The sequence below is a fragment of the Chelonia mydas genome, chromosome 6, assembly GCF_015237465.2.
Source record: "Chelonia mydas isolate rCheMyd1 chromosome 6, rCheMyd1.pri.v2, whole genome shotgun sequence".
Classification (NCBI taxonomy): Eukaryota; Metazoa; Chordata; order Testudines; family Cheloniidae; genus Chelonia; species Chelonia mydas.
In genome coordinates, this window is record NC_051246.2 from 41,696,339 (window position 1) to 41,711,482 (window position 15,144).

The window sequence follows — 15,144 nt, forward strand, 5'->3', positions numbered from 1 at the left end:
TGAGCCAGGTCACAACTCCACTCACACAAAGTGAGTCCAATCAGGGTGGCAGGGCCAAACCCAGAGCAGAGAGCCAAATCTAGACAGCCCCACATCTGCTTCTGTAGGGTGAGTGCCAGAGTAGGACCCAACCCTCCTGGAGAGCGGGATCCAACTGAAACCACCCCAGGGCCTCCATCCCCAGACATTTACAAATGGGTCCTGAGCCCCAAAAGTTGGAGAATCACTGGTCTGGATGGTTTGCATGAGCTTCTCAAATTGTGCCTGCCAATCCAAACTGAGCCTTTTGAGCTTCGCTCATCCCAACCACAAAAAAAATAAATTACCACCTTAGCTTAAATAACTCAGTTGCCTGGCCCGCCAACACTTAAATCACAACTGCTGCCAACCACATTCTGAAAAATCCCCAGGTGTATATGCTGCAGACTACGAACAGTTATCATATAAATCACACAGATACACAAAATGCTGGGATTAGAATCCTGATCTATCAGCTCCAAAAAATCACAGGCTAAAGGCAAATGTGCTTAGCTGCTATGAAATATCAATCAGAAAGGGGCAAAAGTCAACTCATAAAAACTCAAAGCCAGTACATAACAATAGGGCAGGTAACTGCTTCTCCAGTTGCCATTTATCTTAATGTAAGAATAAATAAGTTACTACCACTTATGGGACCCAGTTGTTGTTCCTTATTCAGAGAACATGCTCACTGACTTCACTGGGAATCTTGAGCAAGAAAGGCATGTAAGATTTTGTCTTATACTGTACATCACCACCATGGGACCAATTCAGACTCCCTTTGATTAGGAGAGGACCAGTGCTGTAGCTGTGAAAATGAATTTTTTTTTTTATGTATACACTCAGGCTGGAGTTTTTAAAGGAAGGGTTATTTACAGGGAAAGGTTTGGACTCACACAGTCTCTCTCTTTCTCTGGGAAGATGGAAGGCCTTACTATGTTGTTTAACTCATGTCTCATGGGCCAGCGCAGGACTGTTCCCCTACAGTATATTCTCAAGAGCTTTGTCCAGTCTCATTTTAAATGTCTCACATGGCAGGGCTTCTAGGCTACAGCTGAGCAAATACAAAACTAAACGCTAAAATGCTGTCAGTGCAATTTGTCATTTTTTGGGCTCTAAGCTTTACTAGTCTCATCTCTGCAGGCCACTCTGCCTTAGGCAACCAGTGTAGATAAAAAGTCCTAAAACATAATGGAAAGGGTGAAGTTACAATAGAGAGAATTAATGACTACAGCCACTGCTGTCAATCCTTATGGTTCATTAACAACAAGCAAGATTCATTAACTGTCGTTGATTTTATGTCTGCTGTCATGTTAGATTGGGATACCCAGAACACCGCATCTAACTGAAAGAGCTGTTGATCAAACCAGGCCTGGGAGGTCCAGTAAAACGCTAGTAGAAGTAGTTTCTGCCTCACAGTTGCAAGTGGAGTATCTATGGTCAGACCATACAGGGCTTGAGAAGCACAATGGAGGTTGCGGTGTTTGGTGCCAAAGTGCAGTGTGTTTTCAGAGCATGCTTTGGGACATTTTGTGCTGGGTATTCAGAGGGAAAAAATCAGCTCTCTTCTGTCTCTCTGCCACACATTACTAAATCTTTCTATGAAATATTTTTTTTCAGAACTTCAGAGACCCTAAAGCTATTTGCTATAGTCTACATTCACTGTCCTCTACTTTTCAGTCAACGTTCTTAAATTCGTATTTTAGTCTCTTCTCTGCACCTGTCTGGCTACAGACGGAGCAGGAATGATCTTGGACTTATTTAGTGCCTTTCATCCACATGGATCACAAGCTGTTTTGCTAACACCAACAGTTCACTGCAACCACAACTCGAACGGAATGTGGTAACTGTCCAGCATTGTAAAGCAGTGCCATAAGAGAAACATGGAGAGGAAAAATATTGTACTTCAATAGAGATTGCAGGGGGCTAAAATAGACAGAATTGGCCAATGGCATTACTATAGGGACATATTTGACCTAACAATTATCCAAACTGAAATATGGCCAGGACAATGGGGCCAACATCTCGATATTTGCAATATGTGTCATGGGATCTTCAATGATCACATACATTTTCAGGCCTTATCCAAACAATGTATTTTACAACACTGCAGTTCCTCTTACTACCACACTGAGCCTTGGTTAAGAATGCATTTTCTAGTGTTTCTGAACTGACAGAGGCTAGTAAGCAGCAATAAAACCTAAGAAGAAAAAGATCTTTTCTACAACACATTACACAGCCTTCATTGTCATACATTTCAGGATACTAGAAACTGTATCAGCAGTGCAAAGAACTGTAAGTGGCCGCCTTTTACCAGACCACATCTCCTTTCGGGAATGAGTTGGAGCCAACTGTATGTATGTGGCAGAAATGGCAGGTTTTTCTTTGTTTGGAGTACAAAAGCAGGCTAAAAAGCCACACTGGCGCTCTGGAACCAAGATACACCAATTTGGCTTATAGCGGCCCCATGAATGTCATGGGAGAATAGAGTTTAAAAACCAGAGGTACCCTACACCATTTCAACCAGCAAGAAAAAAGTCATTTCGACTGTAATACTTGGCTGCCTCTGCCTTTGTTGTTTAAAGATTTGCATTTTTTAAATTAAAATGAATTCTTCTTTGAAAGATATTTGAGTCATTTGATGAGACTTACTAGAAGACAATGGGGAGGTTTTGGATAAAAATGCATACAAGTTGTTTGTTCATGTTAAATTACAGAACATCCCTATTTGAGAGGAATTTTTGCTCCTACTGGCCCTTCAATAGTTACATTTAAAGATTTGGATTTCCTTGGTATGCATAATATCAACATATTACCTACACAAACAAAATCATTCATAAATTAATGTTACGAGGTCAAGCACTCAAAAAGCTATAATATCCCAGAATTAAGGTCACCTGTGAAACCTTTGCTAGTACATATACATATGATACAGTCTTTAATTACACTATCACATGCTATTTTTTTCCCTACAGGTCCCCCACCTCATTCAGTGCACAGCCTGAGGCAGACACCTGGCATGGAAAATTTCAGTCTGAATACTTAAAGTATGGCAAAAGGTCATAAGCAACTGAAAACAGAATCTTATTATCGGACGCGCTGGACAACATCAAGTATGGGCTCACCATGAGTTCAACATACATATATAAAAATTATTTTCACTACAACTCACATTGCAGAGCAGCGCATTAATCTTTGAAAACAATTTGGACCAAAGTTGCATTTGCAGCAGTTAGTCTACATGAAGTTGTGATAACCAGAGTGAAGAAGATACATTTTCTCTAAAACGAGCATCAGAGCTAGAAAGTTATCGGGGAAAAATGATCAAGATTAAAAGCAGTCTAAGGGTATGTTTACACTGCAATGTAAGCCCATGCTTGAGCCTGGGCTCAAGTCTAACCTCCCTTTGCATCTATACTATAATTGCACTAATCCAAGGCTCAGACCCAGAGTTCGAGAATCCTGCAGGGCTGGAGGGTCCAAGCTCAAGTTAAGCAAGGACCCAGGGTCCGAGCCCTATTTCTTTGCAAAGTAGATGCAGCCCCACCTGATTCCAGTCCTGGGAGTATCCTACAATTCCATGAGACAACTTTCCTTAGTCCTCTCTATCCCAACAATCTGCAATCCACTCTACGGAAAATGGAAGCCCCCGACCCTTTGCAAACAGCAGCAACTCAGGTCAGCATTAATCCATTCTCTTCTGATCACCGATCTGCGAGCACACTATCAGAGAGCCTCCTGGGTTTGCAATGGAGAACGGAGCAAGCCGTTTGCGGTGTGAGCTGCTTCCTGGTCACAGGAGCACAGCAAGATCTTGGTGAATCACTGGTACAAGGCCAATAAAACTGTGGGCTTCAGTAAAAGCACCAGGAATGACCACGTGTACCAGCAGACAGCTAAAAAGCTGACAGCTCTGCAGATTTTCTAGACAGGTGGTCAGTGCAGGGAGTGTATTAAGAGACTGAAGAGCAAATAGGGACAAGAACCGCACATCGGGCACTCGCCAATGATGTGCCCATTTTACCACGACTTTGACCGGGACCTGGGCACTGCACCCAGCAGGGAGTCAACCGTGCTTCAAGACAACTTGGTGAGCCGGGATAGTGCCCTGCTGGCCCCTGAATCCAGCATTTGGACTGATGGGAGTCAACAGCAAGTGCCCAGGCAGGAGCATGCAGTGACTGTTAATGAAACCAGATCCAGAGCAGGCTGTGGATCAGGAACAAGGCAAATTCTTGGTGCCTACATGCAAAAGCTGTTTGATTTCCCTCCTCTCCTCCCCTTGAGGAACAGGCCTCTGCTTAGCCTGCCGAGCACCCGATGGAGACAGAAGTCGCCTCAGAGCCTGGTCAGTGTATAACTCAAATTAAATTATTACAGGAATGGGGGAGAGGGATTTCTGCTGTAAGAAGCAATGCAAAAATGGTAAGCCCTGGCTACCGGTGTTTGGCCACTAAAGGTGGATCATATCACAATGCCTAGGCATTCCCCCAGCACCCAATCCCATGTGGAGTTCAAAATGGTGACAAGGAATTTCAGATACTCATAAACAGCTGTAAAGGTTATTTGAACTGTTAAGTCACAGAGGTCTGCTAAGTTCATTGTCATTTTCCTTTCAGTAATTAAAAATTTGCAACTCTGCAATCACTCCTCCTGGGTCTATTCAGCTGCTTGTAAATAGTGGACTGAGTGTATGTGTTTGGGAAATGGTATTTTATTTCCAAATCTAATGCATTTCAGTTAGAGCTAGTGCATGCAGTCTGCGGGTCACAAAATCATTTCTCCAAAGTACAAGTATGGTATCTGTTTTTCCCCCAGAACTGTGCCAGGTGGAGGAAAACTGCAGATTTCAGCATGTTTGCATTCAGCAGTAACAGTGTGAGCTAACACTGCAACATGTTAATTCCAACATAGATTCTGAGCGAATCCTAGCTGCTGATGGCTGCAAACTTCTCCTAGAGCAAGAACTCCAAATAGCTAGTCACATTGCGGGGAAGGGCATATTTTCCAGGCCCACCTGTAGAGTTGACTAGTTCATTCCACTCACAAATGTGCTGTTCAGTCATTATTTGTTTGAATAATTCAGCTGCAGACACTGCAGATTTCCCTTCAGCAGTTTGCAATAACATCTCCCTCTGCCAATAGGGCACCACAAGAATGGTTACATTTCCCAAAATACGAAAGGCCTGAAATGACAGAAAAAGCCTTTTGTCACAAAGGCACTATACACCTCCAGCCATATGGCAATTAGTTATGATTTTTTTATAGAACAGATTAGAGGTTATAATTTTAGACTTACAATTGTCTCTGTACTTCTTTAACTGTGATTAACAAGGCTGTATCCAGAGTGTGGACTGGAGCATCCCCTTCGGTTCAGTTTAGAACAGTTAGATTTAGGTTCTTGAGACTCCACAATATTAATTCTGTGCTGCTCCACTGAGCTACTTTAAACAATAATCTTCTGTTTCTTATCGTATTTCAGGACACTCGACATATTCTGCCTGCTGTTCTTCAGGAATTTGATCCCGGGCCCAACATATCGTCACGGACCATTCCAAAAGGAAGCGTTTCCATGGTGAAGTTATGTCGATGTTCTTGAGAGGGCAGACCAGCAGTAAAAGAAAAAGAGGGAAGAAATACTGGAACAATGGCGAGCTGACAGGCAGGACGACAGGCTGAGGCTCACTGCCCAGGTGGAGGACAACATTTCAGCAAGGGAGCTGGCACCTGCAAAGCAGTTCCTGGAACAGGAATGGCGGCTAAGGGAGTAGGACAGAGCTCAGAGACAACTGCTTCAACAACTCCTGTCTATAATGAATGCAAGAGTCCCATCTCCTGCTGCCTCTCCCACATCATGGCACACCTTCAGCCCAGTAGTAGCTTGGACAACTCCATGTCAGGGCAGCCCATGCTTTCAAGACTCATTAGTAGCTGGGCAAGGCTACTAAACACTATGCAGCCTTCCTTCTTCCAGCCATCTCCAGTGGAAACCTCCGCCCTTCTCCCCCGTGGGAGGGGTGCTGAGAGCCATTGAACCAACCCATAAACCTTGTATATAACGGAAACCACTTCAAGCCAGGGGGTGCAGCAGCACCCCCAGCACCTCTAGTTCCAGCACCTATGAAGTGAAGGGAAAATGTGTAAAGAAGGAAAAGGAGAATGTGGGGCCAGGGGACACATAAGCAGTTGGGGGATTGTGTCGGGCATTAACTATTTCCTGTTGTTTCTTTTGGGGGGTATGGTGCTGTAATTGAAGTTGGTCTGCCCAAGACTGTGCGAGTGATTTACTGTTTTAAGATATGTTTATAAATAAAGCATGTTATGTTTTCAAGAAAGTTTATTGCTATCACTTTATCACCTCATACTCTCATGATTTGAGATAATACAGCTAAAAACATGTTCAAGAGCAATTACACATCAGTAAGCAAAAAGCTATTCCTCTATTTAGCTAGGTTCGGCAATTCACAATTCAGCAAATTCCATTTGTGCAGCCATTGTGGCCTCCCTCCAACAAATTCATTATGTCATTCAGACTTGTATTGCATGGCAATCAAGCCCACCCTGCCCTCCAGGCTCAGCCCCCCACAAAAATAAATGAGCCAGTTTTCCCCCCACAAGCACATTCATACAGGTTCTATTCCCGCTCTGCCATTGGGCCATGCAAGACCACAATGTGAGAACACAAGGCACCCCTGATTTCTTCTGCCCAGTGCAACCAGCTCCTGCAGTGGTAGTTGCGCTTTCTGGCTGAGGTACCGACCCAGTGACCCCTTGCTGTCATAGGTCTTTCAGGGGGAAATGGCTCACCTCTGGCTTCACAGAGGTTGTGAAGAGCACAGCAAGCCACAGTAATGCGGACAGTACAGAGGACACTGGCATCCAAATGGGTTTGTAAACACCTCCAATGTGATTTCAATCTGCCAAAAGCACATGCAACAGCCATTCTACACCTGCTGAGAGTGTAATTAAAACTTTCTTTTGCAGGGCCTCAAATCAGGGTACAGTAACATAAGCCAAGGCAAACAGGGGTATATGGTGTCCCCCAGAACAATGGGGACAGTAACACTATTTATGTCCATGTCATTTGGTGGGAATAGTGTCCCAGGCTGTCCATGAATGTAGAATCCTGAGCAGCAAAAAACTCAGGCACCATGAATTCTTCCTGCAGAGCCCACTTGACATTCATAAATCTGACCCTGTGGTCCACTAGTGCCTGCATATCAATAGAGTGGTACCCTTTGTGGTTTATGTACTCATGTGCTCCATGAGGAGGGCAAACTGCATACATGAGTCCCATCAATATACCTGCCACAATTAGGAAACCCCATTCTCTCAAAGCCAGCGATTACCTCTAGAATATTTTTAATGCCCACCACCTCGAGCTAAACCATCCCCCACTTTACCTACAGTCAACTTTCCTACACCAAACTGTTTGGCAACAGACCTGTAGCCATCTGGGGTAGCCAGCTTTTAGCAACCTGCTTCTGGACTGGGAAGAGTGACCTCAGATTTGTCTCTTTACACTGGAGGGTGGGGGCAAGCTGCTCACAAAGCTCCAGAAATGTGGCCTTCTTCATGAGAAAATTCTGGATCCACTGCTGGTCATCCCAGGTCTGCATGAGGGCGTGGTCCCACCAGTCTGTGTCTCTTCTGGCGCAGGACCCCAAGCAATCTACGTAGGGAGCACCAGTGACTATGCCAATTCTGCTCAGCAGCATCAACCAGTGAGAGTCTGCGATGCCAGGGTACTCCTGCCTCCTCTTCCTCCTTCTGGAGCGCCATCGGGAAATCCATCAGGTGCCTTTGGTGGGTCAGAAAGTGCTACCACAATGTCCACAGGTACCTCGCGGACGCTCTGCTAGTTTCTTCCCATAGGAGTGAAAGTGCAAGCAAGAGAAGTTAGTCAAAAGGCACCTCCTCCTTGTTGCTGGCTCTGATCGGTGGGCGTGCACAGACCAAAATGACTGCTCGGAAGGCTGCACTGATCGGTTGTTCAAACTTCCTGTAACGTGCAGGGTGGGAGGTAAAGTTATGTTACATTGCACCACAGTCCTAGGGCTAGAGTGGCCACATTTCAGTGGGGATGGCAGGGGCGGTGCTACGGACTCTGGAATATGGTTACTTTGACTTGGGTCTTCACACTGCAGTGTGGACGCCAGAGCCCTAGGTTTGAGCATGGGTTAGAAAAGTCTTAACATAGGCTTAAAATACAACGTAGATGGTCAAACCTAAGGTTCCCTAGTATAGGTCACAGCTTACTTGAGTCGCACTAACCCTGGGTTTACACTGCAGTGGAGACATACCCTAAGAGACTATAGTAAACAACAATAGAATGGTGGTACACCTCTACCCCAATAGAACGCAACCCGATATAACACGAATTTGGATATAAACATGGGAAAGCAGCACTCGGGGGGGGGGGGGGGGCGCTGTGCGCTCCAGTGGATCAAAAGCAAGTTTGATATAACACGGTTTCACCTATAATGCAGAGAGATTTTCTGGCTCCCAAGGACAGCGTTATATCAGGGTAGAGGTGTATTTGCAACATCTAACTGTGTCATCCTCGAAGCATGCTATCCCTATGCAGCTGAGTGAACAGTTGTCAGAGCTTTTAAAACTAGAATCTCTTTACAGTTTCAGTAGCTTCTCTTGTCTTTGGTCCGCATTTGTTGACAGGAGCTAAACACTTATATCCATTCTCATCCATTACACGAGTTTCATCGGTTGATGGTGATGGTGTGGTGACATGTTCTGCAACAGCAGCCCTAGTTACTCCACTATGATAAAGAAATGAACGGCTGAAGATCCTGGAGCAGTCATTACCCTGTGTGTCTCCTTCACTGTATTTGTCATTCAGCTGAGGGACAAGTAAGAGTACAAGTCTGACACTGCGTAGGGCCTCTTTTGTTCATTCATTTTATTTACACACAATCCATCTTGCCTTCCCCTCAAGATTAAGGATCATTCAGACAATAGTATGATGGGGCACTGCAATCCTTGTCCAAATGCCTGTAGGATATGCTAACAGCAACATAGTCATTATAGCAGCATCTATTTTCAGGAAAAGAAAACCATTATTTTGTTTCTTCTAAAAATGTTCAGAGAATGAGCATAGCCTGTGAAAAGGTAACTCTTTACTTCAGATCCTAGTTCAAATTTAAATCATGGTTAATTAAATTCCGTGGTAAATTAAAATTTCGTGTTCCTGGCACCACGAAAAAATCCAAGTCAAAATTATAGGTGCAAGTGTCAATTATACCCAAGATGCAAACAAAAAAAAATTTTTTAGACTAATTTAGAGATATTTTATGTATATGGTTTGAAGAGCTTGCCATAACTTGGTGGGCCTTTACTCTGACCTACTGTCTACAACATAGCTGCTATTGAAATTCATAAGATTTACTTCTTTAAATAGGACAGTCTCTTAGAGAATTCTATCAAACCTGATTTACAAAAGGTATCATTCAGTCATCTTAAAGACTATTTTTAGCAAGATATTAGAGGCCTGATTTTGATCTCACACCTGTGTAAATCAGCTGTCGTCTATATGTGAGCTCATAGAGTACTCACTGTATTATGGCACAAGCCCAAACACTGAGATAAGCTTTTAAAGAAAATTCAGAACATCTCAGGAGAAAAGCTATGCATACACTATCCTGTGTTTTCATACTTGACTATTCACACTCAACCGGATAGCATGGCATCTCATGGAGGAGGCACGCTTCTAGCCAGCTGGGCCCATCAAAAAGTTCAGTTGCAAGACAGTCTAATTTTCTTTAGAGATATCAATTTTTGTCTTTTCTTACAAGCGCTGTGACCCAGCATCAGTCCGAAGTGGGAATACTGGAACAGTTCCAACAGCTAACAGAAACATGGAGCTTCTATTACCTGCTTCTTCATAACAGGAGGGATTATCACTTACTTTAATATTTTTCAGACCTATTCTGTTTCCTTCAAATAATGAGGTACAAATTACAACCATACAAGCTGAGCTGATTTAAATTATCCATGGCTATCTAACCAAACACTGAAAAGCTAAAGCTATACTTACTGTTACTTACTGTAAAACAACATATGTTAGATTATTAATTGATGGAGAAGATTATAAAGCAGAACTCCACTTGTTTTACTTCTCTAGGACCAGATGTGGCACCAACAAAAATATAATTCAACCCTAAAAATATCAGATTTGCTGATGCTTCGGGACCCTGGATGGTTCAGGAGACTGGTAATGAGATGCAGAGCTACTCATCTCCAGGTCATCAACTTGGATTTGATCCAGGTCAGTAACATTTCATACCACTGGATCACACAAACTGTTCGATGATCTATGTGAAGTGACCAAGTGGTCTCATTGCAGAGGACAACAGCCTCATTTTCAGAGGTGCTAAACTCCCACAGTTCCTACTGAAGGGAATACGAATTATGGGTGGCTCAGTGCCTCTGAAAATCAGTCCACAAATGTCAGCATCAAAAACCCTGTATAAGGTGGTGTCAGGCTTTAGTACAGTATTGGAAGGTGCAGGCCTATGCTGCTGGCAGGCAAACCCAGTGGGTTGCTGTCATTCCAGGTTAGGGATATTAAGGGCTGAGAGAGGAGTGAAGTCTGCTGAGGAAGAGACCGGAGGTCAAGCTGAGAAAAGCCCTTTTATGTTGGTTAGACACAGTCCTATTTTAGAGATTTGGTACTTCTGTTAAGTTTAAAGACAAATTTTAAGGAGGAGGAAGGTTCTGGAACAATCTATCTGATGCATGTCACCTGTTCACATGTCACCCATCACAATTTATACCCTTCTTCAGAGCTTTAACTAGGCATTCTAGCGCCCAGGGCGAGCAAACATAATATGTGCCCCCCCTTGCGGCAATGGGGGGGAAGGTTACCCAGGGTCACGTGCCCCCCAGATTTCTGCCTTTAGCACAGAGGTTTTCAAACTGTGAAAGGAGGTTTTCCAACTCCTGCAGCAGAACCAGTAGCACCAGGGCAGCGGCGATCAAGTGCCTTGGGGAGCATCTCATGGCAGCTGGGCTCTGCAGGCAGGGGCTAGCTCCAGGGGGCATCGCCAGCCAGTACTGGGCTTCTTCAGGGGAGAGGCAAGAGTGCCACCTGGCCTGCCTGGGGAGTGTCCAGTTTGGGGAGCAGGGTAGGGGGAGCTCCTGGGCAGCCAGCAGGCTCCCACAGCAGAGAGAACCAAGGGCCCGAGTGGGCCCAGCTGCTCGCATCACTTTTCAATCCATCAGCTCCTGGGCATACACCCCAGTTTGAAAACGTCTGTGCTAAATGGAAGGCAAACATCTGGGGAGGGGGGCACATGACCCATATGTTCCCCCCATGCAGCCCCATTTTTCCACCCCTGTGCCTTTGCACCCTGGGTGGCTGCCCCGCTCACCCTGCCCTGGTTATGGCTCTGTCCCTCTTGGTGGTCTTTGCTAAAACACAAACACTGAACGCTCATGAAGACATAGGCCTGGTCAAGGAGTGTGTCTACCCTGCAGCTGGAGGTGTAACTCCCAGCTCAACTAGATGTACATGCACTCGCTCTGATCCAGCTAGTGCACTAAAAACAGTGCTGTGGCTGCAGCGGAGCAGACAGCAGGATGGCCTAGCCAGCCAAGTACAATCCTGTCCAAGACCCTAGACACAGATCCAGGCAGCTAGCTCATGCTACCTCCTGGACTGCCCCACCGCTATTATTAGCATGTTAGTTCAATCAAAGCTAGCATGGGTACCTCTACCCGCGCTTGAAATTACACTGCCAGCTGCAGTGGAGACATACCCAATACTCAAAAACTCATTTAAAGTTAAACCGGTGAAACTTTAAAACACTCGGTTCAGTTTCTTCCTGGCTTATATTGGTGTAGCTTAACTTGATTTCTTTTTGAATTGGGCTAATCTGATACCAGCCAGGTTTTATCAAATTACAAGTACACCAATTTAAAAATCACATCTTTAGTTAAACTGGAGCAACTTTGAATATAAAACCACGGCTAGAACTGTCAAAAGCGCCAGAATGACTTGAGCCTAATTCCCATTATCAAAAGTGATTTAAGAGCCTCTCTCTCTCTCTCTCTCTGAAAGCCAATGGAACTTAGGTTCCTAAATCAGCCCTGCAGGTGGCCCCACCAGATCAGGGCTCAGGCATGCTGATAGTTTGCCCACAGTACCCCATCACCATTGCAGCCTATGGCGTACCTGCTCTATAGATAGAGGATTTCAGTCTCCAGAGCAGTCCACTTGACACTTTTCACCATTCAATAGATTCACTTAAAAAAAAATTTGCTAAAGCCCAAGCCAAATACTTGTTAAATCCCATTTTAAAACACTTTTCTCTGTAATTTTAGATAATTTCACTTCCTACAAACTCAGCCTACTTGCCTTGTAGTCATTAACCACCTTTTTTTGGCCAGCAATCAAGTTGGATTACAGCCTGGCTAATCTTTCCTACACAAGCGCTTCAGATCCCACCCCCTAAATCCATCCTCCTAAATCCCCTAAAGCAAAAGTGTTACCCTGGCAAGTAAAACGATTTTTCATAGTGAGCGGAACTCTCAATAGTTAGCTTCAGCTGCAGCAAATAGTGCCATACTGGAGATCAGGACACTGCCAGCATAGCACTATCAAGGTTGATGCAGTGGAGGCTACACGCAGAGATCTCCAAATCAATGAGAAATTTATGCTCCCACTAGGAGCCAAGATGGCTGCAATTTTGCCTTGGAAATTCCAAGCAAAGAGAAGCACTGTACTGCTTTATTTTTAAATACAAAGAGTTCAACATCCTTGCCCCAGTAGTGAACTTGCAAGTGAAGTACAGGGAAAGGAAATAACACAGTTAAAGTTTCTAATGTGCCAAAGCTCTTTATCAATGGATTTAACTAGGACAGAGAGAGCAGTGCAAAGCAAACCCTGATGCCTCTCAGACGTGGCTGGTTTGGCAGACATTAGCATCACTGTCTCATGACATAATGTTGTAAAGCAAATATTGTATGCCATGATGCAATGCACGCCGCCCGCCCATGGAGAGAGTGGGACTGAGAAAGCTAGCAGCACCCTTGCAGCTGACACATCCCTGCAGCGTGCAAGGAGCAGTAGGAAAGCTGTCCTGTGAGCTTTTTTCTAGAGCATAGGCAGGAGAGAAGGGCTTGAAAACTAATACAAATGCCCAACAGTCTTTACCAAAACTGTACCTCTCAGTAACATCCAATGAGCAAAAACTAGATAAAACTAGGTAAGGGAAGAGTGTCATGATGCAAAAATAGTCCCGCCCAGAAAACCTATGTTACCATGAAACTTCCCATAAGCTTCTTAGCATGCAACAGGACTCATTTTTGTTTTGTCATAATGTCCTCCAGTGCATTCCCAGCTATTGCAGTGGCAACTTATGTTGTAGGATTGCTATTTTCTGTAGGAGTGCAGAATGCATGTCCTCTCCCAGACTGGCACTTCATGTCTCTCCAATAATTAGATAAATAGCAAGAAATCAAAATAGTCCCGCCTGCAAGCCAAGGGAAAGAATCTGGTCTCCTCCAAACTATGGATCTCTTGCACACACTGCTCTCAGTCCATGCACAGAACTTCCATTTATGTCATGTTAACTGCACAATATGTACTAGCATCTTGATTCACCCTGGGAGTGGGGGAAGGGGCCACTGCTCTGCTGCCTTCTTTTGAAGTTTCCAACAGCAAAAGCATCTTTAAAGATACCAAAAATTAGCACAGTTTCTTGCCGTGCTCCCTTCCAAGCCAGCAACACCAGCTTTAGGGACTACACATCCAGGTCCCTAGCAGAAGGAAAACTGAAGCCTCTCTGCATTGTTAAAACCACACTCCAGACAAACTTTCTGCCTCTGGGGTGAGTATGCCTTGAATTGGGTTAGCAGAAGTTCTGTCACAGAAGAAATCAGCATAAACCAGGAAGAAGTCCAGCCCAAAAGACTTTTACTCTCCAAGCCTAAGTGACATACTAACAGCATGTCTTCACCGCAGTGTTAGCTCAAGGTATAACAAGTTTTGCCCTAACCTGACTCCTGTAATAATTCACAGCTCATGCACAGAAATAGATCATCAAGCTACAGGACATCTAACATTGTTTAATGAAGTGATTTAAAGAGTTTTATGCAAGTGTAAGCAGGGGAATAGTCCCGCAATTGTGGGAAACTTTCCTGGCTTCTGCACTACCCCGGTGAAGTGGGCTAGCGAAAGGATCTGAGTCCTCGCTCCCACTTCCTTTACCCAGAGGCCTCCCTGCCCTTGAGGACTCCCACTCTCCTGGCTGGCAGAGTCCTCATAACCCCAACAAGGCTGGGCCCAGGATTCCTGGGGGGCTCGACCCCCAACGTTATTGTGGTCACCTAGGACGGGGCAAGGGTGTCCCCACTCCAGGGTACTCTCTCTGCACTGGGCACTTTTCTTACCCACTGATCATTACATACAATTTAAAGCAAATGCAAGTAATTTAATCAACAATTAATTTTAAAAAGAATAAGGAAAAATGGGAAAGATTAAAGGAAACACATCACCCCGCTCTGTGGCAGGGAACATCACAAACAGTGTCTCTGGAACGTCAGGGCAGTTCACAGTCTGTTCCTTGTACGTCCCAGGCCTCCTTCTCAGGCTCCGGCTGTGCTGCAGGGATGCTATGGATTGGACGCTCGCTCTGGTGGTGGCCACACGCTCTCAGGCTCTGGGTGGCAGGGCCCTTCTTCCCAGCGTTGCCCCCGCCCTGTCAGAGTTACCAATCCCCCTCCGAGTCTGGCCTGCAGAGCCTCCTGGCTGAGGCATCTCCCTGTGCTGGGCCCACTGCCCAAGGTCCCCCTCGCTCTTCCCAGCTGCTCACCACACCTGGCTCCGGACTGCTCCAGCCCCAGCTCCAGCTCCACTCTGCCTCAGCATGGCTGCTGCTCTGCCTCCAGCTCCCGGGGCTGCTTCTCTGGCCCCTCTGGCTGCTACAGCTCTCCTCCCAGCACAGGTCTTCTCTGCAGGCTGCTTCCGTGACTCTGCTCCCAGCACTGACCTGCTTCCTGGGCTGCTTTTCTGGCCCCTCTGGCTCTGGTTGCTGCAGCTCTCCTCCCAGGGCAAGTCTGCTCTCTCTGGGCTGTGCCTCTGGCTTTGGGGCTGCAGCTCTGCTCCCA

General features: G+C 45.3%; 1 long non-coding RNA gene across 2 annotated transcripts in view; it reads right to left on the minus strand.

The window, feature by feature from the left end:
- The window catches only part of LOC122466369, a 140,427-nt gene that overhangs the window by 95,568 nt on the left and 29,715 nt on the right, over positions 1-15,144 (minus strand). The window contains exon 3 of one of the 2 annotated variants that reach the window (XR_006291798.1): positions 6,350-8,875. The exons of the other annotated variant lie outside the window; for it this stretch is intronic. This is a non-coding gene — a long non-coding RNA (uncharacterized LOC122466369). Of the gene's footprint in view, positions 1-6,349; positions 8,876-15,144 lie in introns of those variants that run through there. 2 annotated transcript variants of the gene reach the window in all.